Raw genomic sequence first — 27,229 nt, 5'->3', positions numbered from 1 at the left:
TTGTTTTCCTGTTCCTACTAGAAGATTGAAGGAAAGTGGAGCAGCAAAATGGGAATTTATAATAACAAATTTTTTTAAAGAAAAATGTCACTGAAGGATTTAAAGTGGCAATTGAAAATAAATGGAGTTGGTTGCCACTTCCAGCTTTCATAAGTACGAGACACCCCATATCATTGGGATAGTTTTCAATTTTAAAAAATATTTGAAGAAAAAAGGTTTGTATCTGCTCAAGGGAAGTCATCAGATTAATATTACTAGATGTTCAACTATCTACCTCTTTCCTAACATGCTTTTGCAATAATCTTGTAGAGATGTAAAACCGCTGATTAGACCACCATTACACTTATGGTTATGTCAGTCAATGTTGAGCAAACTTTGTTTTAGGTCCTATATTTAGTTCTTCCATTCAGGTTTACTGTAGTTTAACATAAATTAGTAAACATTTTACAGCTCATTTTGCAATTAAATGTTTATTATATATATAATAAGGACTCTGATGTCTTCTAAAGGAAAATTAATATTTTAATTGAAGGAATTATTTTTTTTAAAGATTTATTTATTTATTTATACAAGCTCTGGGTACAATCTGAAGAGCGGGAGGGTGAGAGAATTCACCAGAGCCAGAGCGGGGAGCAGATCAGGCAGACTGATGAAATACACTGCCTAGGGGAGCAGCGGGCAGCAGGAGAGGTCTGCTGCCAGGTGGGACCCTCTCCCGGCTGCGGGGGATCGAACCGGCGCTGAAGAGGCTGCAGGCAGCTTGGCAGCCCAGCGCTCAACCACTGCGCCACCAGGGAGGCCCTAATTGAAGGAATTCTGATTAGACTTATCCTATAGTTAATAACTAGTTTTATCACTGAGATCTATCAGAATGCTGAAAAATTTAATGCTCTGGGTTATATAAAATCCAGAAAGAATCAAGACAAGATTTTACTGAAATACGAACTGTAGGACAGTAGTAGCAGGTTGCCTTTATGTCCCAGAAAGAAGAAATACTATCCAAGTGTAATAATAAATTTGCATAATATTCTACACATTCTTATAATTGTATGATACAGAAATCCTATAAGAAATATATTTGTAATGTTCATTGGGCAGTTCTACTTAGGATTTCAGAACAAAAAGCACAAATTCCAAAATGTATGGAGAATAATGATCAGTATTAAACACTGAGCTCAAGATTTAAGTTTTCCTTAAATTTCAACAGATATGACTTTAAAAAACAAGAATATTTGATATATTTCTTGAAAATATCATAAAATTTTCAATTAAACTATTTGTAAAAGGAAGTTTGAATAGTTTGTTTTAAAATGTTTTCCTACCTTCTGTTCCTGCTGGCAGCATCTAAGTTAGAGAATGACAAGCTTTTCTATTTTGCAGAAACTATATTTTATTTCAAACTAATAATTTGATTATATTTTAGTTAATTGTTTATTCTATGAGCAGATAACTTCATATGTAAAAGACCTTAAATATAATGCAAAGGAAATGACAGATCTAATTAAAGATGTTAGATTGTAATAATTTTTATTATTGTTGCTCTGTATTTGTGGCTAATTATGTTTACAAGGGAAATACTAAAAACAATTTATCACCAAGAATTCTAGAATCATACAAATTTGCACCTGAGAAGAATTTTCAATGGGGAAACAAAATCAGGCTAACCTCAATCATGGCTTATTAAATTACAGCTGGCCCAAAACTGTTTGATATTCAAGCAGCTAATTAGCAATGGAGATGGATAATTCAAACTCTGGGCTTTGATCTCTTAGTTCACCCAATATTTATTAGGTTTATTTTAAAAACAATGGAGAGGGAAAGTATCCTGAAAGCTGGAGGAGACAGTCTGAACAGTAGTTTACTTATAATTTACAGACTTGTGGTACTTAATATATAATGCAGTAATCTTCCTTGTGCCATTTGTCATTTGGATGTGGCCACAGATTATAGCTTAGGGCACTGCATCTGTGCACAGATCTGGCAGGAAATGGTCTAAAATCTTGAACAGCTGAGCATGATGTTTCGGTATAGTTGGAAAATTCAACCTCTGCTCCAGAGGTCACTGCGTGCTTCTGTCCTGACAGCCCAAATTGTTAAGCATGTGACTAATATGCATACAGAACACAGGCTGCCTGACGTCTGCTACAAGCTTGATGGCTGGTTAGCGGCTAGTCTTAATTTTATGTGACAATCCTATGTAGGAAGTGCTGTGTGGGTGACTAAATGGAGCATATTGATGTCCCACTGGGTGTAGCCCCTGTTGTTTTGACAAATTCTCCTTAGCATTTATCAATCAGGCCTTCAATGGGGAGTGTGCTGAATATCTAATTCAGACATGCTAGTCAGGGCTAATAGAGCAAGATAGCATGTTATTCAATTTGTACTTGTTAGTGATGTCCCACTGTCACTGGGCAATTTACCTTCACACTTCACAAATGAAAAGAGAAATTTGCTGGGCTTCAAACACTTACATGAGTTACAAGCAAAATTTTAATTAGCATGTCATTACAGCAATAATTTATTGCTCCTTTGTAGTATTCCTAGCATACGGATTGTGCTTTTCCTATTTTCGAAGGGATGTCCTCAAGGCTTATGAAGCAGGTAATAAGGACAGCTAACAAGCTTTACCAAAATACACATATTGATTTTTTTCTCTTTGTAGGGTTTTAAATACTTGTGCATAGAGACTAAATTGATGTTTGCAATTTTTCTTTTTGTGTATGATTCTCTCAATGTTTTACCAATTCTATTTCAATATTGTGTTTATTTTAATAGGTTCTATCAAGCTACAGTTTACTCCTAAATATTGCACATATGGGCAAACTGAAGAAGGCACACCACTATAGTTAAAAGCACTTAATGAAAGCGAGGGGAACTTCTGTAGTTCTTCTGGTAGGAGCACTTGTGAATGCACAAAGATTTTTCCAGATTGTGAAAAACTAGAATCCATTGTTTTCTACCAATTGTTTATGGGGAGTTGTATAGAAGGGCAATCTTTAGTCAGCTGGCAGATAAAGCACGTTTAGAAAGAGGAGCAAAAAGGAGCTGGTATTTGTTCTCCATGCATGGCCCTACTTTGCTATTCTCAGAGTATGAAAGTATAAAATGATCTATGTTATTCAAGACATAAAGAAACAAAGGCAATAACATGAATATACAAAAATGGAAATTAAAAATGAATTAAAATATAAGTGGACTAAGGACTTCTTTCATCATGTTGGTATATTTTGAAGAGTTATCATGGTTAAAAACCTCCTGGGAGAAAGGTGCTGTAAGACCACTTACAGAGACAATTAGAAGAATCTCAGAATACGTAGGTAAGTCAAGGAAAATATGCACACCTGAGTATTATCTTGTATCTATTACCCAATCTATAAGAACATGACTCAATGACTAAGTCTCCCCCATATATTTCCAAATTTATAGACATGTCATTTATGAATATTTTATATTACCAGTTTTACAGACCATCTTGTTAACTTAGTGATGCTTACTGTCAAGCAGAATGGGGTCTTGGGCTGCCTTTTTGCTATATTTAAAGTGGTGGGGTAGGGCCTCCCCTGGTGGCGCAGCAGTTGAGCGCTGGGCTGTGAGGCTGCCCGCAGCCTCTGCAGCGCCAGTTCATTCCCTGGCCTCTGGCGAGGGTCCCACACACACACACAAATAAAATAAAATAAAGTGGTGGGGTAGTGCCTTATTCATCTCTATATGTTGTTTGCTAACTATCATGATACAGAACATTCAGCAAGAGCTCAAGACACACATAGCTATTGAAAGAATGAACAAGCCAATAATGGGACAAATGAGTCAAAGGAAGGAATACATGAATAAACTCATAGTTTAAATGTTTCCCTTTATCCAGAAGGATAATAAAAATTATATTCATTTCTGTACACTCCATATACAAATTTAATACTTTTGGAGTTAGAAAAATTATATATGGCAATGAGAAATGTGCTGGCATGAGCAGTGACTATGTATTTCATATGAATCTTTCCTAGTTTTACAAATTTCAGAAATAACCAGATATTTTTATTTATTTATTTATTTATTGCCAAAGATTTATTTTTATTAGTTTATGCATACACCTCTGGGGTGTAAGCCAGAGGTGCGAGCGGGGGTGGGGCGAGAATGAGAGGACTCACCAGAGACAGTGGGGAACAGAACAGGCAGATCTACTGAAATACACTGCTGAGAGGAGCAGCGGGCGAGACAGGAGAGGTCTGATCTGTGCCATGTAGGTTAGCTCCCTGGCCAGGGATTGAACTCATGCTGCAGTGGCTGGCAATAGCTTATAGGCTGAGACTTTAACTCCTGTATCACCAAGCAGGCCACCAGATATTTTTAAATAAGTTATTTTTGGGGCTTAATATACATGTAATTTGTAAAAGACTTACAATAGACTAATCATATGATAAATGTAATTGATATTTTCAACATACTCTTGCCTTCATCCTTTACACTTCAGTCCCCAGGTGATACTGGGCCCTACTCTCTTCTACGTCTTGTGCCTACTGCTTTCTTTTTCTGGAGCATTCCCTTGTGCTCAGTCTCCATATCCATACCCCATTTCTACCTAATTTAAATCTCTGATGAGGAGATACTTCCTCCTTCCCCGTGCTCAGTGAGTGGATTGTGTGCCTCATTATACTCTCCCAGTTGCTTATGCACATGGTCACATCTTTCACAGAATTTCCCTGTCTATCTAGGTTACAACAGGAAGTCCTGAGGTGGGGGAGGGAGAGGCTTTCAAGCCGTCCATAATCTTTATCAACCCCTCTTCCAAATCATGTCAAATTATTTAAATAAAGGTTAGATTCTAGTTATAACCTGATTTCAGAACAATCACTAAAGCATATCCTTCCCCAGACTCCCTCCCCCACTTTTATCCTCACCAATAGAGAAATGACGATGTAGGAGTAACAATTATGAAAAAAATAAATCCACATATTGTGATTATTCATATCTTAAAGTTGGCTGTAGCTCTGATCATCAAAGAGGCAGCACTTATTTTATTTATCTCCAAGATTTTCCATCACTCCAAAATCCAAATCTAATTTGTCTATGAAATGTTTGCAAATGAGTGCCAATGTCTGCAAATAAGTGCCAAGAAGGTATGAGCCATGATATTTATTACCGATTTTAATATTGTTAAAATTTCAAAATGAGATATATTTAAGTCAAAGCATAAGCACACATAAAAACAATTAAAATAAAAATCAAAAAGGTTTTTCAAAAACTAGAAATAACCCAAATATCTATTTAATATTAAGATCTATAGCTAGAAAAATGATAAGAAGCTATAGAAAATGTTTATGATGTGATACATTTTAAAAATAGCATAGAATATAATTCAATATAATACAAAGCGAGAGAAGAAAAATATCTATATAAGGGAAACATATTAGAAGAGTAACATTGTAAGTATGGCTTTATTTTTTAATAATCCAAGTTGTCTTTCATGGGATTATATTATTTCTATCATTTAAAGATAATATAAACAATTTTAAAGAATAAAACTGCAAGCCACAGTTAAAAAGTTTAAAACAAAAGATCCCTGGGCCTCCCTGGTGGTGCAAGGGTTAGTTGTAGCACGATGAAGCTATCCACTGCCACTGCAGCATGAGTTCAATCCCTGGCCAAGGAGGTAACCCACATGGCAGAGCAGACCTCTCCTGTCTCGCCCACTACTCCCTTCAGTAGTGTATTTCAGTAGATCTGCCTGTTCTGTTCCCCACTCTGTTTCTGGTGAATCCTCTCACCACCCACACCTCTGGCCTATACCCTAGCTCTTGTATACAAAAATAAATCTTAAAAATAAATAAATAAATAAATGAAAATATTTTAAAAGGTCCCTATTACTAAGTTGCTTGCACTTAAGTTCTAGACTGAGTTACATATTCTGCAAATGACTTAAATTAATTAAAAATTTAATTTCCTTTTTCTTCTGTTGGTGAACTAGCACTTTCAGGGAGCACTTTAAAAAATAAAACAAGTAACCGAATAGAGCACTCATGGACCATATAATCTGTTCATTTGGTTTCTAAGTCCCTGGGGTACACATTTTATGACCTCAGTTTTACATATGGGGACACTCAGACTCACCCAGTCAGCCATGGTGGGGTGAGAACTGGGGCACAAGTTTCTGGGACTCTAGATTTCTTTCCTTTTCACTAACTGCCTCTCCAGGAAGATAAATTTTTTGTGATGCTACTTTTCAAGCTCTGAAGGAGATCATGGTGCTCTTAGTTTTAGTTTCTATTACTAAGAAAAATTATGGTAAAGCCCTAAAAAAGAGGTCAATGAAATTATTCTTGTATTTGGTCTCTCGGTCACCAAAATGAGTATTTTTACATATGAGGCCACTACTCTTGGTGTTCTAGATGATCTAGTGATTAATATATGTGGTTATTGCCCTCTTGGGTCTAATAAACACTTTGGGGAGAAAAGGCCCACATTCTGCAGAGAAGCAACCAGAACAGTTTTCTGGCAGCAAGCAGCACAAGCTGACTCAGGCCAAATTAAGCTAAAGATTTTTTTTTTTTTGTAAGGGAACTGGAGTAACCTAGAAACCAGAAGGAAGAATCTTAGAGCCAGGCCTCATAATGGGCAGAAAAAGACCAAGTTCAAAATTGTTACAGCTATGCTAAATTAGGGTAACGTTATTTAGCACTCTGTGTGCCCAACCTTGTTCTAAGTCCTCTACATATATTAACATCTGTAATCCACACCACAATGCAATAAGGTAGATACTACTATTATTACTCTTTTAGCAGATAAGGAAATGGAGGTACAGATAGATTAAGTACTCTGCCCCCATATCTTGCCACTGTCTTTGGGGTGCCTGTCTGGCAATGACTAAGTTCTGAAAGATTTTAATTTTTGTGATACTTTCCTCCAGATACAGATTCAGGGGACCAAATCTGGCCTGTTCCCAACTTTAGACAATGGATGGGCAGATTCCCATGGAGGTGCTGTTACTAGAAGAAATTATATAGGCAAAAGTAACAGCTGTCTGCTATATTGTAGGATATTAAAACCAGGCTATAGTGAGTGAGGACATATTTATGTATCCATTAAGTTACAAATTCTGAAGTTTAAAGATACTGTGTCATTCTGCAGAATACTCAGCCGGAGAAAATTGGAACCAGTCATTTGACCACTAAGTTAGGGTAACCCAGCTTCAGAGTGATTAGGGATGCCATGGAGGCAATTTCTCACCAAAAGAAGAGGTCACCACTGACGTCCTGGGATGGGCCATGAATGGCCCAACTGAAGTCTGACAAGTTGATCAGTATTGAAAATTATCTGCAAGGTGCTTTTCTAACAAGGTGGTCCCCAGGGAAAGGGGAGGTTCCAGGATCCCTGCCCCACAAAAGAGAGGAGAAGCTGGGAGGGGAGACTTGGAGGAGGAAGGAAGAGGAGGGAGAGAAAGGAGAGCTGCAAGAGGCACAAGGAGCAGAGAGACATGTGAGAAAGCTACACTTGTGTCTAGGACTTGGACTTATGATGGTCATTTCAGTGCCTTTATTAATTTTTAAAATATTTTGTAGTATTTATTCTTATTTTTTTTAAAGATTTATTTATTTTTGCATACAAGAACTGGGGTATAGGCCAGAGGTAGTGGGGGGGGGGGTGAGAGGCTTCACCAGAGACAGAGTGGGGAAAAAGAACAGGCAGATCAACTGAAATATACTGTTGAGGGGAGCAGCGGGCAAGCCAGGAGAAGTCTGCTGCACCATGAGGTAGCTCCCTGGCCGGGGATTGAACTCGTACTGCAGTGGCTGCAGATAGCTTCATAGGTTGCATCTTAACCCCTTGTGCCACCAGGGAGGCCCCTGTAGTATTTATTTTTAAATGAGGTAATATTGGGTTTCCCCATCAGGTATTACCATCATGGTGCACCCACCACCAATTTATCCATATTCCACCACCATTGCCATGCTGCTTCCTTCCCACCCTGAATTCCCCTACCCTAGCATTCAGCTTGGACCTTCCATCCCCGAGCTTCCTACACCTGTTCCTTTCCCTGTCCCACCCTTTGAAAAATCTGACAGAAATTCTATTTCTGTAGGTGGGTTCATTCACCCAGAAGTAGTAAAAACAAAACAAAACAAAAACTATAATTAAATATATTGATTCCATTGGTTCAAATATTCATGGTGACAATATTTGTATATCAGAACAGACATGTCATATAGTTATTACTTACCACATGTTTGATTTTAGCATTTATGAGGTGTTATGTATAAGTGTATATTGAAGTGGTTAACAGCATAGGCTGAGAACAGACACATCTTTGGGTTCAAACCCCAAATTATACTCTAATTAGCAGCATGAATTTGGGTAAATCACTTAGTTCACTAGTCCCCTTGGACTTCTCCCTTATTATTTTTCCCTTTCCAACAGTCAGTGTCACCCGGGTGTTCAGGGTGGTGAAGAAATAAGAATTGAAGGCAATTATGAGATTATTTCATCCGTGTTCCAGCTTTCACTCTAGCATTTTCATCTTTTTTTGACTTAGTGAGAATTTGCTTGCCTTCATTCTTTAGTGTAGAAAGCCATATATTATTTCCTGTTTTTGGAGACCATATTAACCTGAAAAGTATTGGTCACAGCAACAAAATGCTAATATAACTTTGCCAAATAATATGTAGGTGGTAAGTTCAAGGATAAAATCACCCAAATTAACTGAACATTGAACAAACTAGTTGTGCTCTGGGCACAATGACATTGTGTTGATATTTCTTGACATTAAAATAAACTACAACAAAATCACTCAAACACAAATCTTCTCATGATTTTTTCAACAAATTTTGGAAATTCTAAATGGACAGATAACTTTGTGCATGTTTAAGAACCAGAAAATCTGGTAAAGAAGTAATTTATTTGAACTCAAGCTACATAATTGGCTTAGAGAAATTCACATATGCCCCATTTTATGGCCATTAAATGTACTTGAAAATCCCATTGAAGGGAAAGGGAACGCTGCATGAGCAGGCCTGGGTATGACGTGATAGTTTTCCCAAAAGCACATTTGACCCTCAGGAGGCACCATTGTGTTGGAGAGAATTTGTATGCAAAGCTAAAATTATGTTCCACTCTAGTATGAGGGTCACCAGTGTTCCATTATGCGAGAGTTTTTTCTTACAACCATCCTTCTGTAAGAGTTTGTAAATAATGAATAAAATTCTAAAAGTTCTACAAATTTGGTGTTATTTGTGATTTCTTTTAAAATTTAATGTTTGAAAAAATTTTTTTGCAAACATTACTTTCTGAATAAGAGATATCTGAAATCTTTTTTAGTCTTTTGGTTTAATGAACTGTGTAAGTTAATTTTCAAATATTATATATGTATAATATTATAATATAAATTTATATAATTTATATAAACTATAAAATTGGTACTTTATGCATATAAATATTATATGTATACATATATATAAAAAGCCATAGTTAATAATGGTATTATTTGCTATTACTTTGACTTTTCTAAAATATTTTTTCTTCTACATTTCAGTCACGTGCATGATTTTTACTGGAAATTAAAAATCCAAAATAAATATTATATAAATTCCATTTTATTGTGTATAATGACCTTCCAATGAATGCATAATAAACAGTTAAATTTTAATAGATATTCCTTTGATATATAATTATGCATTAGTTGTATGGGTTATTATGGATTCCATTATTTCAAAATCAGTATGTCATATTTGAGATTTGGAAAAATAATCTAAACAGTAAAATGCAGCTAAAAAGATGAGTTTCTATACTGAAACTAGTTATTTTAAAAAAACCAGCATCTTCCATACAAAAGACATAAGGAAGATGCTTCAATAAAAATTAAGGCTCATTTATTGAATAACACTGGAAAGTAATACACCATTGTCATCCTTTCCTTGAAATGGGTGGAAGATAAATGTGAAATAGCCAAGATTAATTTCCCCCTCCCTTGAAGTCACTCAACTCCTCTGACAATCATTTAATGGTTTTGGGTCATGTTAATTTGGGGTCATCCCTGCCCTTCATGTGAACTGGGACCCGGGATGTAGGATTTGGTTGGTAGTGAGAATACTAGGTAGAGCATGCTTAAAGAACACAAAATTTGTAATTAAGATAAGCATGATTATGAAGGTAAACATCAGGGTTCCTGGTTTCGAGAAATCTATCTTTATGTTTTCATTGTCCATCAATTATGAAAACACCAAGCATCTGACAATGATATGTGCTGCCCCAATGGCAACGATATTTAGAAGCACAAGTACAATACAAACATATTTAATAATTTCATCTGTAACTTACATTTTTCAAGCAAGATAGCTTCATTGGGCCTCATTTATATAAACTGATATATTCTGTGTATCAGACACAGAAAGCCAAAAATCTACAATTCAATGTTTGCTTAGTTTACAAAATGCATTTTCTTTTTCCTTTAAATTAAAAAAAAGGTGAACAAAGCTAATTGTCACTTTCATCTATCATTTATGTTTTTCCTTTTGTTTTTCTTCTTTCAAAATTTCACTTATCAAGTTCAGAGACTCTTTGTTGGTTTGGTGGAGTTTAAACATACACCTAATTAAAAAAAAATAAAACTCACTATGCCAGAAAAGCATTGTCACCCAACAATAAATAATGCTGCCCTCTAAAATATCACTTAAAGATGAATACATTTGTGGAGTTGAAAGGTGGCGGCGCACCTGCGCCACAAACCTTAAATGAAAAATAAAGACAACTGGGTTGGAGGGTGCCTTTGCCTCTTCAAAATAAAATTCTTTACAACGTAGAAGACAAATGGTACAAAAGTGAAAGGGCAGGGATGCAGATTGGATAGGCTTACAGCGTAATTGAATTAAGGCTTGTGTGCCACATATGACCACAAAGCCGGCTATGGCTCTGCCCGCTGAATGGAGGTGGCTGGCCTGTCAATAAAGACCCTTTAAACTGGTTAAATGCATCATAGGCGTGTGCAGAGAGCTTTCTAGCTAACAGGTGGCTGAGTAAACCTCAGCTGGTGCCACACAGGGCCGTCGCATTGACCTCCTTTAGGATAATTTCAGCCCTCTTTTAAAAAAATTTGTTACTGTACTTGCTGTGGTGGAAACAATTCAAGGATGAATAATTTCTTTTGGTCCCTAGAGGCACCGGTGGCTTGCTCTCTTCCCCTCTCTTTTTCTCTTGCACCCCGTGTCTCTCTCTCTCTCTCTCTCTCTCCCTCTCTCTCTTTCTCTCTCTCTCCCCCTCTTTTTCTTGGTCTTGCAACTGAATTAACATAAAGGAACAGTGACAACAGCAAGCTGAAAAGCATAGCTGGTGGGAGGATTAAGTATATCATTGAAAGGAATTATGTTGTAAATGACTGGGAGGGGTAGGGGCTTCTGTTCCTTGGTCCCATCTGGTCCTTAAAGAATACCTTGTTGTAATTACCCCCAGATGGTTTGTGCTCCACTGGGGTCTGGACAGCCAGGTGCCACTGTGCCCTGCTGGGTGTGATATTCATTGCTACATGCAGTGACAAAAATGGACTTTATTGAAACCTAATTTCTTCCAGGGTATTACACAAATATGAAATGAACCTAGCTCATCGAAAGAGAGCTTTGTTTGCTTCTAAGTCGAAACAGTCTCACCTACGATAAGGCTGCCTGGTTATTTTACTTTTAACAACTATCCTAAAAGGAAGAAACAAAACAATTCACAATGTGTGCTGAATTGAATTCAGTATTTTTGAATAATGGAAGTAGTCAATGTCAATGGCAGGTTTTTATTTCTTGCTATTAGGTAGTTTTAAAATAATAGCTAACAAAGATGTTCAAGACCATGTTTTGATCATTTTATTGTTGAAATTATCAACAGATAAAGTGAATTATAGTCTATCCAAGTCTAAACACATTTTGATATAGTGAGCAAATATTTATGGAAGTCAAAATTTCATCAAATATTATTCACTATAAAATATACCTCACCGTTTAAGAAGCAAATTTGAACATGTTTGCATTGTACTTTAACAATGACATTGTTGAAAATGAAATATAAATATTTAAAAAGTTAACTGTCTTGTACACAAAGATGGAATTTTACAAAATCATGCTTACTTTAACTTTCTATCAGGAAATTTCACTTTTAAATGTTGACATATGTAATATATTTTAAAAGCAGCAATAACCTAAAGACAAAGGTTAAAAAGTAACAACTTTATGATTCAATTATATTTAGTTTATTTTAATTACATTTGCTATATCTAATAATTCTTATTTGAAAATTTACACAGCAGAATATCTTTCAGGCAGGTCTTGCTTTTTTTAAAAACAAAATATTCATCCTTTCCATGTCTTACTACAATTTGCTTGTATTGACTTTTTTGCAGTTACTGAATTTGTTATTTTAAATCATGTATGTTAGAACTTGGAAATTTTATATAAAAATCAAACAGTAATTAAAATGAAGAGCAGAAAATGAATACCCTGATACCCTTTTTCTCTTCCTCCACAAGTTAAAGTTATCAAATTTCCATGGTATAAACAAAATATAAACAGAACTACTCTTAATGAGAATCTTTTATGTTAATGTATTTGATGAACATGTGGTTAAACTATGATATTGTTGGCTAAAGACAAAATAAAATACACATATTTAAGAGAGTTAAATATGAAGACCAATAGTAAAATAGGAAGACATGATTTTAAGGATTTGTGATTTCTTTCCATTGTGTTGGAGTCATTATCCTACAACATGGAAATTCAACCAAGAGGGGCAAGTTTTATCCACTTTCTAAATAAAATTTTGAGGTGAATGAAAGTCTTTCTCTCTATAAAGACAATCTCAATATTTTGTCCAATCCTCACTGTATTTTTTGAGACAAAATAATTGCATTATTATCTAAAGCACACACATATGACACCTGGGAAAAAGTGGGAGGGGACAAGGAACTCAGGAGGAAGACTAGGGAGACTGAGTGCTCATCCCACTCTGTGAGCAAGACTCAGATGTGAGCATCCATTTAAACCTCATAAACTTTGGATTCCTCATCTGCAAAATGATTGTTAAAAAACTTGATTAAGAGATCAGACTTGTGTTTTTGAAGATATGTGTGTTTGTTGATATGGTGGGAGATGCAGGAAAGAGCATAAGGGCCCGGTTGGTCCTAGCATTGGTGATTAGGACTTGAATGATGGCAAGTTAGGTGGAATGCAGAAGAGCAAACAGGGAAACATTTAAAAGTGGGAAGTTTTAATTATGACTTAACTGGAATTATTAAGTGTTATATCAGTTGTTTCACTTTTAGTGCATTTGGTATACTTTTTAAGATGTTGTATAAGGATATTTTATATAAAATAGGAGATTTCTGTTCCTATTTTTCCATCTTTGTCTGTTTTATTCTCTTCATTGATTTGACACATATCCGTCCAAATATCCTTGATATTTTTGTCCCTTGGCAAAGGAAATTTAAGAAGATTTTCAAAGAAGTGAAAGAAATGCCTATTTCCTTTCCTGAAAGGAAACATACTTAATACTCAGGTTTTAGGACCATCTGTAAAATACCAGATGGTCTCACTCATAGCAGGAATCTAGAAAACTTAAATAAGGGACCAGGAAAATGAATAACTATAAGAAAGTGAAAATCAAAATCAACAAAATCTATGAACCAGAGACAATTTTGGGGGGGTGGGTGGAGGGAGGGGAGGGATTGGGGTCAAAATGGGGGGGTTGAAATTGTATGGGGAATATAAAAATAAAATTTATTATAAAAAATTTGAATAAATACTTATGCAAAATAGTGTTTGGGACTTCTCTTTATTAAAACATTACAAGTGGAAGTACTCTAGCTAGTTGGTACAGACTATAGTTGATTTAATATACTTCATTTATTGAATAATATCAGTGTCCTAGGAGTATCACTAAGATGTCTCTCTTCCTCTCTTCCTCTCTCTCTCTCTCTCACTCTCTCTCTCTCTCTCTCTTCTTAACCATTTCTGTCTCTCTCTCTCCCCCCATATAAATACATAGGCCAGATATAAACACAGATATGGCTGCAGATAGATATTGATTCATAGACAGACAGACAGACAGACATAGGCTTTTAACAGACTTGTAAGTATTAGGAAATGGAAATTTCTATTAGTTACAGTATTTAATAAGACATTTTCTGATATTATTCTTACAAAGAACTAATAAATCTAGGAATTAGTAAGGGTCTTTAAGATTCTCAACTCAAACTTTTTATCTGTAGCAATGATTTCATTATGCTTTATGTGCACTTATGCTATCATTAAAAGCATTATATGTGACAGAAGCTCATCGAAATAATTTATACACTTTCAATAGTAGAAAGCTCTTTATGTTTACAAAGCAACCAATTTCAGTCGGGAAAAGCACAAGCAAGTTGTCCTTATTTTGACTTGAAGTATGTCTTTGTATAGTTCAGTTTCTTGCTACTTGAAGATCAATCCTACATAGTCATATGAGGAGACACCGTTAACCAAGGTTAAATTAAAGAACTTCAGATACATTTTTTATTTCACCCGTTCCAGACTTTTTAGAGCTCCTTTTTGGATGTTTCCTCTAAGAATCTTTTTTCAATGTGCTCACTCCCTTCTTTAAAACATTTCTGCACATCAAGATGCCTTAAAATGAGACTGTTTTATTTATTGGCGTATTCCTAATGCCTAACGAAGTGTTTGCTGTTTAATAGTCACACAACAAACATTTACCGAATAAATATTCATCCACTATTCATTCATTATTTACTATTTACTGTGTGCTAACAGAGAATGCAAGCACAGATATGGCATCATTGCCAAAGTCCAACTGGGGGTTAGGGAACAGAGAAATTATGCCCAGCAAATTTTATTGGAGGAACTTAGTAGTTTTCTTGCTTGTATGGTTCTTGAAAAATGGTTGTTATTTCAAAATTTAGAAATAGGGTGAGAAGAGCATCCTGGAAGGACAGAATGCTAAGAGTAGAAGCAAAGAGTCAGGAAAAGATCCCAAATTGGAAGTCATGATGAACTCAAACTCTATTCTTTAGGCATTATTTATCAAAAATATTAGTTCTTTCACTGAATGCAAAAGAGAACATAAGTCCAACTCTGCTTATTGTTAAATCCTTTTGCCTTTACCCTCATGCTAATTATTAGTGATTCTCCAGTCATTAAATGTTGCAAAGTAAGAGTTTACTGTATTTTAAAGAAATATTTCTTCCTCTTCTGGGATCCTTATTCTTAGGAATAATTGGATAACAATAACAAATGGTTTATTTACAATGTGCAAGATATGACACTAAGTGTTTGTAAATAAACAAATGGATAAAGATATGACATATAAAATGAAATATTATTCAGCCACGAGAAGACAACATGGATGGACCTTGAGAGCATTTTCCTTAGTAAAATAAGTGAGATAGGAAGACAAATACTATATGACATCGCTTACATGTGGAATCTGAAATACCAAACTGAGAAATGGAGTAGAATGGTAGTTACTCTGGGACTAGTAAGGGGAAGAGGTGACAAAATGAGGAGTTGTCACTAAAGGTTACAGATTTGCAACCAGAGGATAAATAATGGTGGTGTAACACCCAGCATAATATAGTTAATGACCTTATATTAGATACTTCAAAGTTGCTTGCTGCAGGAGGCCTTGTTGCTCCAGCCAGATAGGATACTGACAAGCAGCTAAGAGAAAGGGTCTCACACCGTGGGGCTGAAGATCTGACATCCCTTTGCTTTTTGTTCATGGACATAGAGAAAAATTTATCACAAAGTATATTAGGCAATAAATTATATGTATCAGCATACTGTAAGTAAATAGCATGGAAAATTGTTTGTTTAGAAATTAGTTGTTGGGCTGTTTGGCTCACTTGACAATGGGAGACAAGTTATTGAACATGCCTGACAAGCATTACAATACAATAATCATAGTAGGTCCTTCTATTTTGTTTTCTCTTGAAGTTTCTTGGGAAAGTTTTTAATATGAAGCTATTTGAGTTAAGGAATTTCTAGGTAGAAAAAGTTCTGATAGCTGAACAGCAGCTGGCCTCCGGCCGAAGGTCATGTGAATAGAATAATCCTTTGATGCTTAGGCTTTAGCTGATAGGGATGCACTGGCGGTTATTCACTGTTTTAAATAATTGTCTAAATGAAAAAATAAGTAGCTTTAATGTTAGGTCTGGTTTATTATCTATTAACCTTGAAAGCTGCCATCTAGCTGAGACCTGTAGGGGCCAGTAGTCTATGGGAAACATGATATACTAATTGTTTTTGCTTTACACATGATAATGTATTTCCTTATTATTATTACTAATAATAAATAAATAAAGACCTGCTGAGTCTCTCGGCAGAAGATACTAGCACCTCACCAAGTGTCAGTGTCTCCTCATTCTACCTCATTCCCCTTCCCCTCAGCCCTTAAGTTTTCAGTTCTTTCGTTTTCGCCTAGGCCGTCTCATCCTTTCAGGAACCCCTGGCAAGACGTTTTGTCGGAGGCTGGTCCCCGGCAGTTGCTAAAAGACTAGATCATAAATACTCTCACTGTAACAGGGGGACCGATGCAGCAGATGGCAGAAACTATTTAGAATGGGCAGGTTTGGGGGTTCTGAGGTGCTGTTGCATTGTGCAACACCACACTGATAAAGACACAGGAGTTGTGGAGCAGGCTGCATAAGGCTGGATAATGTTGAGAGCAAGACCCTGGCCATTTATATTGATAGAATAATCCCAGAGCATCAGCTACCTGCATTAGGAGGACAAGGAGAAAAGGATGGGTGAAACTCAGGAATGTCATCTAGGGCTTGGGGGGACATGAGTCTGCTGACATGTTATCAGCTTGATGGCCAAGTGTTGTAATAGAAACTACACCCCAGACCCCAGTCCTAATCTTATCAACAAGGCATTCCACTGATCAGCTTCTGGGGTCCCATGTTATACATCGGTCTTTGGCCCCAGGGCGTTCCTGGTCATACCTCATGATGTTTGAGTCGGGAGTAAGTTTATGCATTTGTCCTCAGCACCCGCAGGCATTCCCGGTCATACCTCTTGATGCATACCCTTCCCAGAGTGATCAGGCTTTCTGCTCGTGATTGATATGAAAGGCACCTGGCAAGGTTTGGCTCCAATGGCTGATTGACCAGTTCTGAAGGGCAGTTCTGACCTTGTACAGGAATGCAGAACTGCAGGTAACCATAATGGTGGCTGAGCAGGCCGCTTAAGTCTAGCAGCCGCTTAAGTCTAGCGGACCCACAAGGTGCCCTCTCCCTTCTGTTGTGGAACATCACCAAAAAAAAATGATAGTTATGCGACCTGATAGAGATGTCAGCTAGCTAATGCGGGACTGTCAATCATATTACAAAATAGAAATATACCCAGCCAGCACTGAGCATCTTAACTTGTATAATATTATATGGATGATGCATACATTGTGCAAAAATGAAAAATGATGTAAAATATATAAAATAAAATTTAAAAATATATATTATATGGATTAAAATGCAGTTCAGACTTTGACTTGACTTTGATTGAATGTTGGACTTGAATCCTTTGCTGAAATTCTGTTTTTTTTTTAAACATCAAATTTCCTTCTAAGCTTGGAGAGGAAGATTGTGAACACTAGATCCACAGTGCAGGCACCAAGTTTCATAGGTGTAGATGATCAGTTTTGTTAGATGAAGACTTCTACAGAGGGGTGGAGGGAACGGCGGGACCACAGCATGAATATAGTCAATGTCATTAAACTATACATTTGAAAATGACTAATATGGTAAATTTTATGTCACGTATATTTCATCATGACTTAAAAAAACAGCGAAAGTTCCTGTCCCCTTTCCTCTGAACTCATCCCATCCCCAAATGGAGTTAGCATTTCGATTATTTCAGCAGTAGGCTGCTATACCTGCACTCTAAGTGATCATCAGGGACCAAAACCTTAACTCATTGCTGCCTAATACTCGTCATACACTTGATTGGACAACATAAATTTGCAAGGGCTTGCCAGAGTGAAATATAGTCCATGTATTTCTGTAGATTAAAAAAAAGGATCTTGGACCTTCCCGATGGTACAAAACTTAAAGTCTCAGTGCTATCAAGCTATCCCCAGCCACTGCAGTATGAGTTCAATCCCTGGCCATGGCGATCATCTCCTGTCTCACCTGCTGCTCCCCTCAGCAGTGTATTTCTGTAGATCTGCCTGTTCTGCTCCCCACTCTGTCTCTGGTGAATCCTTTCACCTCCCCTCCACACACACCTCTGGCCTACACCCCAGCTCTTGTATGCATAAATACATAAAAATAAATCTTTGCAAAAAAAATCTTTGGAATAAACCACACAAACAGAAATCTACACATCTGGGTCATATGGTTTATTCTCTTGTAAAATTGCTTTTATTGAATATAATTTGGCATTATGTCATCAAGGGCCCATGTTAAAAGACACTGTAAGACATAGCCCTGTGAAATCTATTCAATATATAGTTGTTGTGGAGGATATGTTATACTCTTTTTTGACTATCTTTGAGGAAAAACTCTTTAGTTTGTTTTTCTCTTTCTTTATAGGGAATATGAATGGTATAGTTGATTATGTTCTAATTTTTGCCTGCCTTCCTGAAAACCAAGAGGCCAAAAAGGTCTTTGCTATTCTAGTATTTTATAGAAATTACCTATGTATTCTGTTTACTCATTTACTGTTGACTTCAAATTATCTACTCATTTTTCTCTCTGTATTTACTTCATTATTCACTTTTCCTTTTATTTCATATTGTTGTGAACCACTTTAAATATATTCTTGAATAAATGAGGAATAAATGAACATAAATTCATTTTCTGCTCTCAGTTCCTACTAGATATTGCATATATTTTCATTATTGCTTTTATCATCTTTTATTTGTATTTACACAGTCTGCCATTCACACTGGACAATGAGCTCTTTTAATGGATGATCCATGTCTTATTACTGTTATTGATTATCTCCCTACAATTAGAATGCTTAGCTTATAGTATGTGTGCAAATAAATCTGTTAGATTGAGCTGATATTTGAATAGAAATGAGAAATACAGTATCTTTGGAAAACAGAATGTAATTTATTAATCTTCTAACCCACAGCATGTCAATTTTTTGAAAGCAAATTACAACTTTGGGAATGCTGGAAGTAAAAGCTAAGAACTCAAATAACCTGCCAATAGAATTCCCAGGCTTTCTCCTTTTACTTCCTTGGCTTAGCATAAATATAGAGAAATAAAAACAAAGTTTCTGATAAAATGAAGCCAGTAACAAACCCTAGAAATCCAACTGTAGAGTTGAGGTTACCAGAATAGGAGGTTAAAAGGGGAGAGCAAAGAGTGGAAGGGGTACAATGGACTATAATGGAGGAGTATGGGTGCCTTGGTGGTGGGTGGGGGTGTAGTAACATACATCTGAAGGGTGTTATTATATATCTCTAAATCATACATGATGTTATAAAGCAATGTTACTCAAAAAATTAAAAATAAAATTCCCAGTCTTAATTCTTGTTTATGCTCTCTTAAATTCAACAAACTATTCAAGTCTTTGTTTTTGTTGTATGTATATATGTGTGTTAGTGTAGCAGATCACACATATAGCAAGATTTGTAGTGGAGTATACCTTTCTCTTCCTCTTTCCCTCCCTCTTTTTTTTCTCTATCTCTTTCTTTAAATATATACACATCGGATGTGTATATATTCATGAATTATAACTAAAGACAATACATATATGTTACATTTGTGTATTACATACACATCATACAAGTTTAATAATATAGAAAAAACCTATGTTGTATATAAATGGCCATATATGTATAATAGTTATATGTTTCATATATTCCTATAGTATAAAATCATATGGTCTTATATATGCTCATAGCATATATTATACATACCCAAACATGTTGGTGTATATACACATGTGTATATGTAGTCATTAGTTATGTGTATAATCTGATAGATGAAGCTATCTCAAATAGATCTTACTAGTTGTGTTTATCAGTTCAGATACCAAATTCTTTACCCAGATTGTTTCCATGCATAACATTCTCTTGTTTTCTGACTTTTCCTGGTCTAATTTACTAATTTACTCCTTCCTAAAAGTGTTCTTTCCTTGATCTTACACCAAATCTGTTCCTTTGACCACTTTTCTACTTATCCCACAGCTTCTCCATGATCAATTTTATCTGTTTATGTCTTTATCTACAAAATTCCAGCCTACTTTTTCTAAGCACCAGATACATTTCCAACTTCTCCTTGGACATGTCCACACACTAAGCAATATTTCTCCAGCTTATTTCATTATCTACACGGTGGGTATTTCATGGCTGTTCCTTCCTGTACATCCCTTTTTTGTCACTGCTGTTATTTCCAGTTTCTTATCACTCTCTGCAGAGAGTGATTTTTGTCTCATTCTCCTCTCTTACTGTTCCCAATAACCAGTCTATTACAAGCTCCTCATCTCAACTCTTAAATATTTTTCAAATTTTCCTTTCTAAATCATTTGACCAATTGCTCTTTCCAACAGGAATTTAAGTGAAAACCAGGAATTTCTTCTCAAATTCATCCTTCTTTTTTGACTTCAGATATTTAAAAGACAAATATTACCATGTATCTTAGTGGCTTAAAATCTTCGTTGACTCTAATCACAAATTCTACTTTTCCTGGTTAACATGGCGTGTGTGGTTTCTGACTTTTTCTGCCTCAGGCAAGAGAGAACTTACAATGCCTGACCCATTCATGGTTCCTTGCACAAGATACACTGCTTCAAGTTTCCAATACTGCTACCACTTCCTTCTTTCTTGAGAGGTCACTTCACCCCTTGCTCAGTCTTCCATGTAACAGGAATGAACATATGTTTTAAGGTCAAATGAATCCATGTTCAAGTTTCAGCTCCAGCACTTGATCTTCCTGAAACTTGAATGATAGAGAGAATGAGTCAAAACACTACTGATACACCTTGGCATGAAAATCATTACTATGCCAACCTGTTTAATTAATTTGTTAAAATAAAATCTTGTCCTAATGGGAATTTTAAACTCCATTAAATTGAAATTTCTACTTATAGTATTGAGTCTTCATTTATAAATCTTTTGCAGAGGAATGGATTTATATTCTGAATGAATTAAAGGATTTGCATAGGTTGTTAACATCAGTTATTAGAGAGCATTCAAATAATTGTAAGATTGGCCTTTTCTTTCATATTACAATGAATGTGATCAAAGTAATTAAATATTCTGTCTCAGGTTAGTGTATTAAGTAAACAAAGATTTTTATCCTAAATCATGCAGGTTAAAATGTTTGACCCTGTGTGTGGGAGGTGTGTGTGTGTGTGTGTGTGTGTGTGTGTAGTTGAATCCTAAGGCAGATTTCCAAATATATGCCTTTCTTATGTTTACTTTGCTTTCTTATGTTTACTTTGGGGAATAGAAACAATAGTTTTATTTTTATTGGCAGAATATATCCTGCATTTATACTTATTTTAGAATTTGCAAACTGTGATGACTGTCCTCTCAGTCTAAAAACTGCAACAATATATTTTAGAGGGCAGAGAAATTCTGGCACTAGAGTAATCACTACTAGTGAGATTTAGTAGGTAAAGAAGTGATGTAGACATCACTACGGCAGTAAGGGAATTGTTAGCATGAAATAGAATTGGACTTTTAGTGGTGAACTTAATGTAGTTTATATACACAATGTTTTTTAACTTATATAATGTTATAATGCAATGCTATGTCAATAAAAAAGGGGGGAAAGAAATACAAGTAGCAAATTACCTGTATTTCATGTATATATGTATATATTTTAACTGTTATTCATAGTTGTTTTAACAATATTATTTCTTTTATTGAGGGAGCATTGGTTTGTAATATTGTCCATGATGCAGAATTATAGGCACCCCTTCAGATGTATGTTACCACACCACACCAAGGCACCCGCCACCAAGGTACCCACAGTCCTCCACCATAATCCAGTGGACATGCTCCCTTCTTTTGCTCTCCAACCCCTCCTCCCCATGGCAACCTTGACTAGTTATCTGTAGTTTAGTCTTTCCTATTCATATATTTGAAATTACTATTACATTTCACTACAACAATGTAAAAACCAAGAGAGTTTGATCAAAAAGCCAAGCCAACAGTGAACACTCATGTTCTTTATGTTTTTATGATTTCTAAGACAATAGTTTTAGAGTTGTTCCACTGGCTATAATGCTTTTATTTGTAACCCCTGTGTCAGAGGTTTTCATATCCTTCACAATTCTCATAGATCAAGTCTCACCTAGAAACCTGGGAAAAGTTCTCTCTCTCTCTTTTTTTAAAGATTTATTTATTTACACAAGAACTGGGATATAGGCCAGAGGTGCGGGAGGTTGAGAGGATTCACCAGAGACAGAGTGGGGAGCAGAAGAGGCAGACAGACCACAAACACTGCTGAGGGGAAGAGCGTGTGAGGTAGGAGTCTGTCTGTTGCTCCATTTGGGTATCTCCCTAGCCAGCTGGGGATCGAACCTGCGCTGCAGAGGCTGCGAACAAATACACAGCGCTGTGCTCAACCCCCTGCACCACCAGGGAGGCCCAAGTTCTCTCTTTCTTATGATGCTGATTATACCCCTCGATTTATGAAACAATGGTAAATAAAATGGAAATGTGTTTCTTTTTTGTCAATGGATATAGTAACACCTACTTGAGATGATTAAAAAAGATGATGCTTATAAAATTGGTACCAAGAATCTAATATGATATAAAAGTTGACAAGTAGCTGCATTTTAAAAAATTAAATTTATTTATTTTCTTACATCATTGTTAATTGTTGGGCAGTATTTGATGGCGGTTGTGTTAATATCTTTCAGTAGCTGCCACCACAAAGTTAGCTGCCCTCCTTCATCTCTAGTTACTGGTTTGGGAGTCAAGTGTAAAATTTAAACTTTAAAATGTACAGAGCAAAATTCTTTATTCATAAAGAAATTATAGGAAGCAATCCATGCATATAGCTCAACTAGAAATGTTTTCAATGGCAAGAAATGAGTATTATTAATGATCCTTTATTTATATACCAAGAGGCAGATGGGATGTTTCATGTAAATGAATTTTCCATATACAAAAATCCAACTGCTTAAATAGCAATTTTTGAGGGAAACCTTTCTAAAATATATTGCATCTTTTCCATCTTTCCTAATCAGTATATACCACATCTAAGTCCCAGTTAGTTGAATGATACCAAGTTGTCTACTGCCCTAGATTTACAGGTTTATCTGCAGGATTAGATAAGGGGTTCTTTTCACTCACAAGATGACTTGTGTGTGTGTGTGTGTGTGTGTGTGTTTTAGGCAATCTGTTGAAAGTGTATTGGGAGGGCCTCCCCAGTGGTGCAGGGGTTAAGTCTCAGCACTATCAAGCCACTGCAACAGGAGTTCGATCCCCAGCCAGGGAACTAACCCACGTGGCACAGCAGACCTCTCCTGTCTTGCTTGCTGCTTCCTCAGCAGTGTATTTCAGTGGCTCCACCTGTTTTTCTCCACTCTGTCTCTGGTGAATCCTCTCAGCCCCTGCACCTCTGGACTGTGCCCCAGTTCTTGTATAAATAAATAAAAATAAATTTAAAAAATAATTAATTAATTAAAAAAGAAAGTGTATTGGGAATGGAGTGGGTTATAAAAAATGAAATGAGTGTGTGTGTGTGTGTGTATGTGTATATATATATATGTGTGTGTGTGTGATATTGGTATCCCACCGTGTATGTTTCAGATATAAAGCTTCACTGCTGCATATTTTTCTTATGTTGAAAAAGTGTCCAGAGAGAGAGCACAATCACAATGCTTATGATTGAGTATAACAGGACAGGTCCAGCTTGAAAACTGGATTTTTCCAGTATTTTTCCTCTTTAAGGTACAATATCTAGGTCCCATTTCCAGCAATTCTGTATCAGTAGCTACATCTTAACAAGTAAACCAAGTGATTCTGATTCAGATGTTCTCTAGAGTGGCTGAAATGATCTACAGCTTGTGTTCTTCCTATGATGTTACATCTAGAGAGTACCTTAATTATATGAAGCGTGTCAAAACCAAGGGGAGGAACAATACCTAGGGAATCATATTCTAATTCTGGCTCAATCATAAACTGATTGGATGAGGTTGAGTATATTTTTTCAACAAAGGACTTCAACATCCTCATCTGTAAAATAAAGAGAATGAAGAAATTGCTAGAATCCTAAAGATGCCTGTCATCAAAATCATGTTAAGATTCTTCTCTAAACATATTACCAATCAACTGAGTTTTTATGCATGTTGTAACTAGTAGCAATAAACAATATGATCCAATCATAGTTTTCATTCTTCACACAGCAATCAGAGTTTTTTTGTAAAATACAAGTCAGATACTTTTGATTAACTTGATGACATCCAATTGTACCAACAATTAATCCAAACTCATGAATTAGGTCTACCAGCCACCTTGTCTTATTCCCCAACTTGCCTTGCTTCACTCTCCCTTGTTTTCCTTTACCAATCCAACCTTCAACTAATCTGACTGGCCACTGAAAGACCGGAATCTGCTGAACTCTCAGAGTACTGAACATCTCCCCCTGCCTTTGCTTCATGCCAGTCAAGCCTCATCTCAAATGTCAAATCATCAGAGAGGATCTTTCTGAGCACACTGACTGAAGTAATGCAACTGGCCCCACCGTGATCTGTACCCATGATTTGCCAGCTTGGTTTTTCTCAGGGCACTTATCATGATATGATGTTATGCAACTCCTTTTACTTCTGTGCTGTCCAACTCCAGGAGAATAGGAACTTTATCCACCTGACCCAAAAGACAAAATTGAGTGAGTTAAAAAAACAGGTACCAGCACACACAGTATCCTGTTTGAAGTATGACACTTCTCGGGTCTCAACTGTATCCAATTCTTTAAAATAAATTAGCCCTGGATTCCGCATGAGATTTTTTTTTCAATGTAAATAATAATGATTATCAGGTGAATACAACCATTTGTTTGGAATCTCACTGCTAAGTATTTCTGTGCTCAAACTTGACCAATAATTTAAAAATGCAAAGATTATGTGGCAACTAACTGCCAATAACTGGAAGTAGTCCTTCATATTCATTTAAATAATCAATATTGTGGGCTTTCCTGGTGGCGCAAGGGGTTGAGCATCAGCAGTATGAAGCTATCCTCAGCTACTGCAGCACAAGTTCCATCCCGGCCAGGGAGCTGACCCACATGGCACAGCAGACCTCTCCTGACTCGCCTGCTGCTCCCCTCAGCAGTGTATTTCAGTCAGTCTGCCTGTTCTGTTCCCTGCTCTGTCTCTGGTGAATTCTCTCACCCCCACACCTCTGGCCTGTACCCCAGTTCTTGTATGCATAAATACATAAATTTTTAAAAAATAACCAATATTGTGTCAATAATCAATATGGCAATAATCAATATTGCCTCAAATATAAACTTGTACAGAGCACCGCTTTCCCTGAAGAGAAATGTAAGCCTTTAAAAAAAAAAGTGAATTGTGTTTACTTTAATTTGAACTTCTCTAAATCTGAAGGAAAGGGTATCCTTGCAATGACCAAGTCCAGTGTGAAGTCTAAAGGTGCACCTGCCTCTAAACACTCTCAACTCCCTGGCATTTGCCTCTTGCAGAGGTGTGTTTCTTTCCTGTCTGCAAACTCTTCCTTGCCACTGACTTCTTTGTTTTCACATAACTTGAAAAACTTTTACTTGACTGTGCTACCTTGTCTAGATAATACATATTTTTTCACTTTTTTCCTTTGTCAAAGTGCTCCTGAGTGGTCAATTTTTATGAGCCACAGTTACTTTTTTAAATCCTCAGTCTGGCTTTGACCTCAACACCGTCATGGAACCGCACTTTCAAAGAGCTGTAGCAATTTCTGCCAAACTCAATATTTTTTTCTCAATCTTAATTCTCCCAGGGACTCTTTAAACTTGGCATTTTTGAATTACAGAACTACATGTTAGATAATCATTATTTCTTATAATCCTCACAACAACCTTTTAGCATTAGTATTAACTCCATTTTACTGTTGGGCAAGGTGAGATTCAGATGCAATAAATAACAGATTTGAAGAGTTGGAGTCACATTTGAACTCAGTTCTTACTACTAAGCCCTATTAATTGTTAAAAGCAAAGAAGCTTTGGGTGAGAGATAGGGGATATTTGGTATATGTAACATGTTCTGGTTATTTTCTCTTTTAACAAGTCCCCCTAACCAAACTGGCTTTAAGTATTGATGACAATCCTCAATAAAAATGTGTTAGACATACTAAATTATCTATGTTTAGAAGAAAATTGAGAAAATATGTGAATGTATTTTTATGAGTGGATAAATTTGGAGAAGATAGGTCCCTGCAGGTAGGCTTCTTTCAGACATTCTATATTTTCTAAATTTTACATTATAATATATTCTAATAAGTACTTTACACTAATAAGGAAATGAGAAAATAAAACCGCTTCTTCAAAATATATTGTTGAAATTTCACTTGCAAACTAGATTCTAGACTCTGGGGATGCAATGATGAAAAAAACACATACCTGATCCGATCATGACCTTTGTGGAGCTAATGAAGGGCATGAGCTGCTGTGGTACAACAGGAACAAAACCTAGACTTAATCGATGCAGGGATGCTTCCTGGAAGAAGTACTGTATACAAATTCAGATGGGCAATTTGGGGGAAATCAATCAGGTGGAAACAATTTAGGAATACTCTAGATATAGAAAACAAAAATAAAGTCAGGTTATGTGGGTGTTAGAAGTTTTAAGAAGTAGGCTATCATTTTGCAGCAGTCCATTGATTTAATTGGGTGTAGGATTGGGGATAGTTAAGAGTCATGGTCAGACTTGATTTTTAGAAAGATCACTGGGGTGCAGAGCTGATACTAACCTCATTGGCACATTAGAAGGACTTGTGAAAGTTTTACAATCTACCCATATTTTGGGAACAGACCAATTAAACTCTTAAAATAATGTGTGTGTGTGTATGTGTGTGTGTGTGTCCATTATATATGTGGAACACTCTAGATTATTCTAGTGTGCAGGTAGGATGGGAAAAAACAAACTTTTTTTTTCAACCAGGGGCAGGAACCAGCTCATGAGCTCAAGAAAGCAAAATGCTAAGCTAGCATACCTTGTCAACTCCATATTCAGCGGCATCACCTTGGCAACTTGAAATTGTGCTGTGAATAGTTGTCACGTAGAAATTGACAAATACTACATATTGAGATTTTTTTCAG

This window comes from Talpa europaea (assembly GCF_964194135.1).
Source record: "Talpa europaea genome assembly, chromosome: 5".
NCBI lineage: Eukaryota > Metazoa > Chordata > Mammalia > Eulipotyphla > Talpidae > Talpa > Talpa europaea.
Note: the sequence above shows the minus strand (reverse complement) of the source record.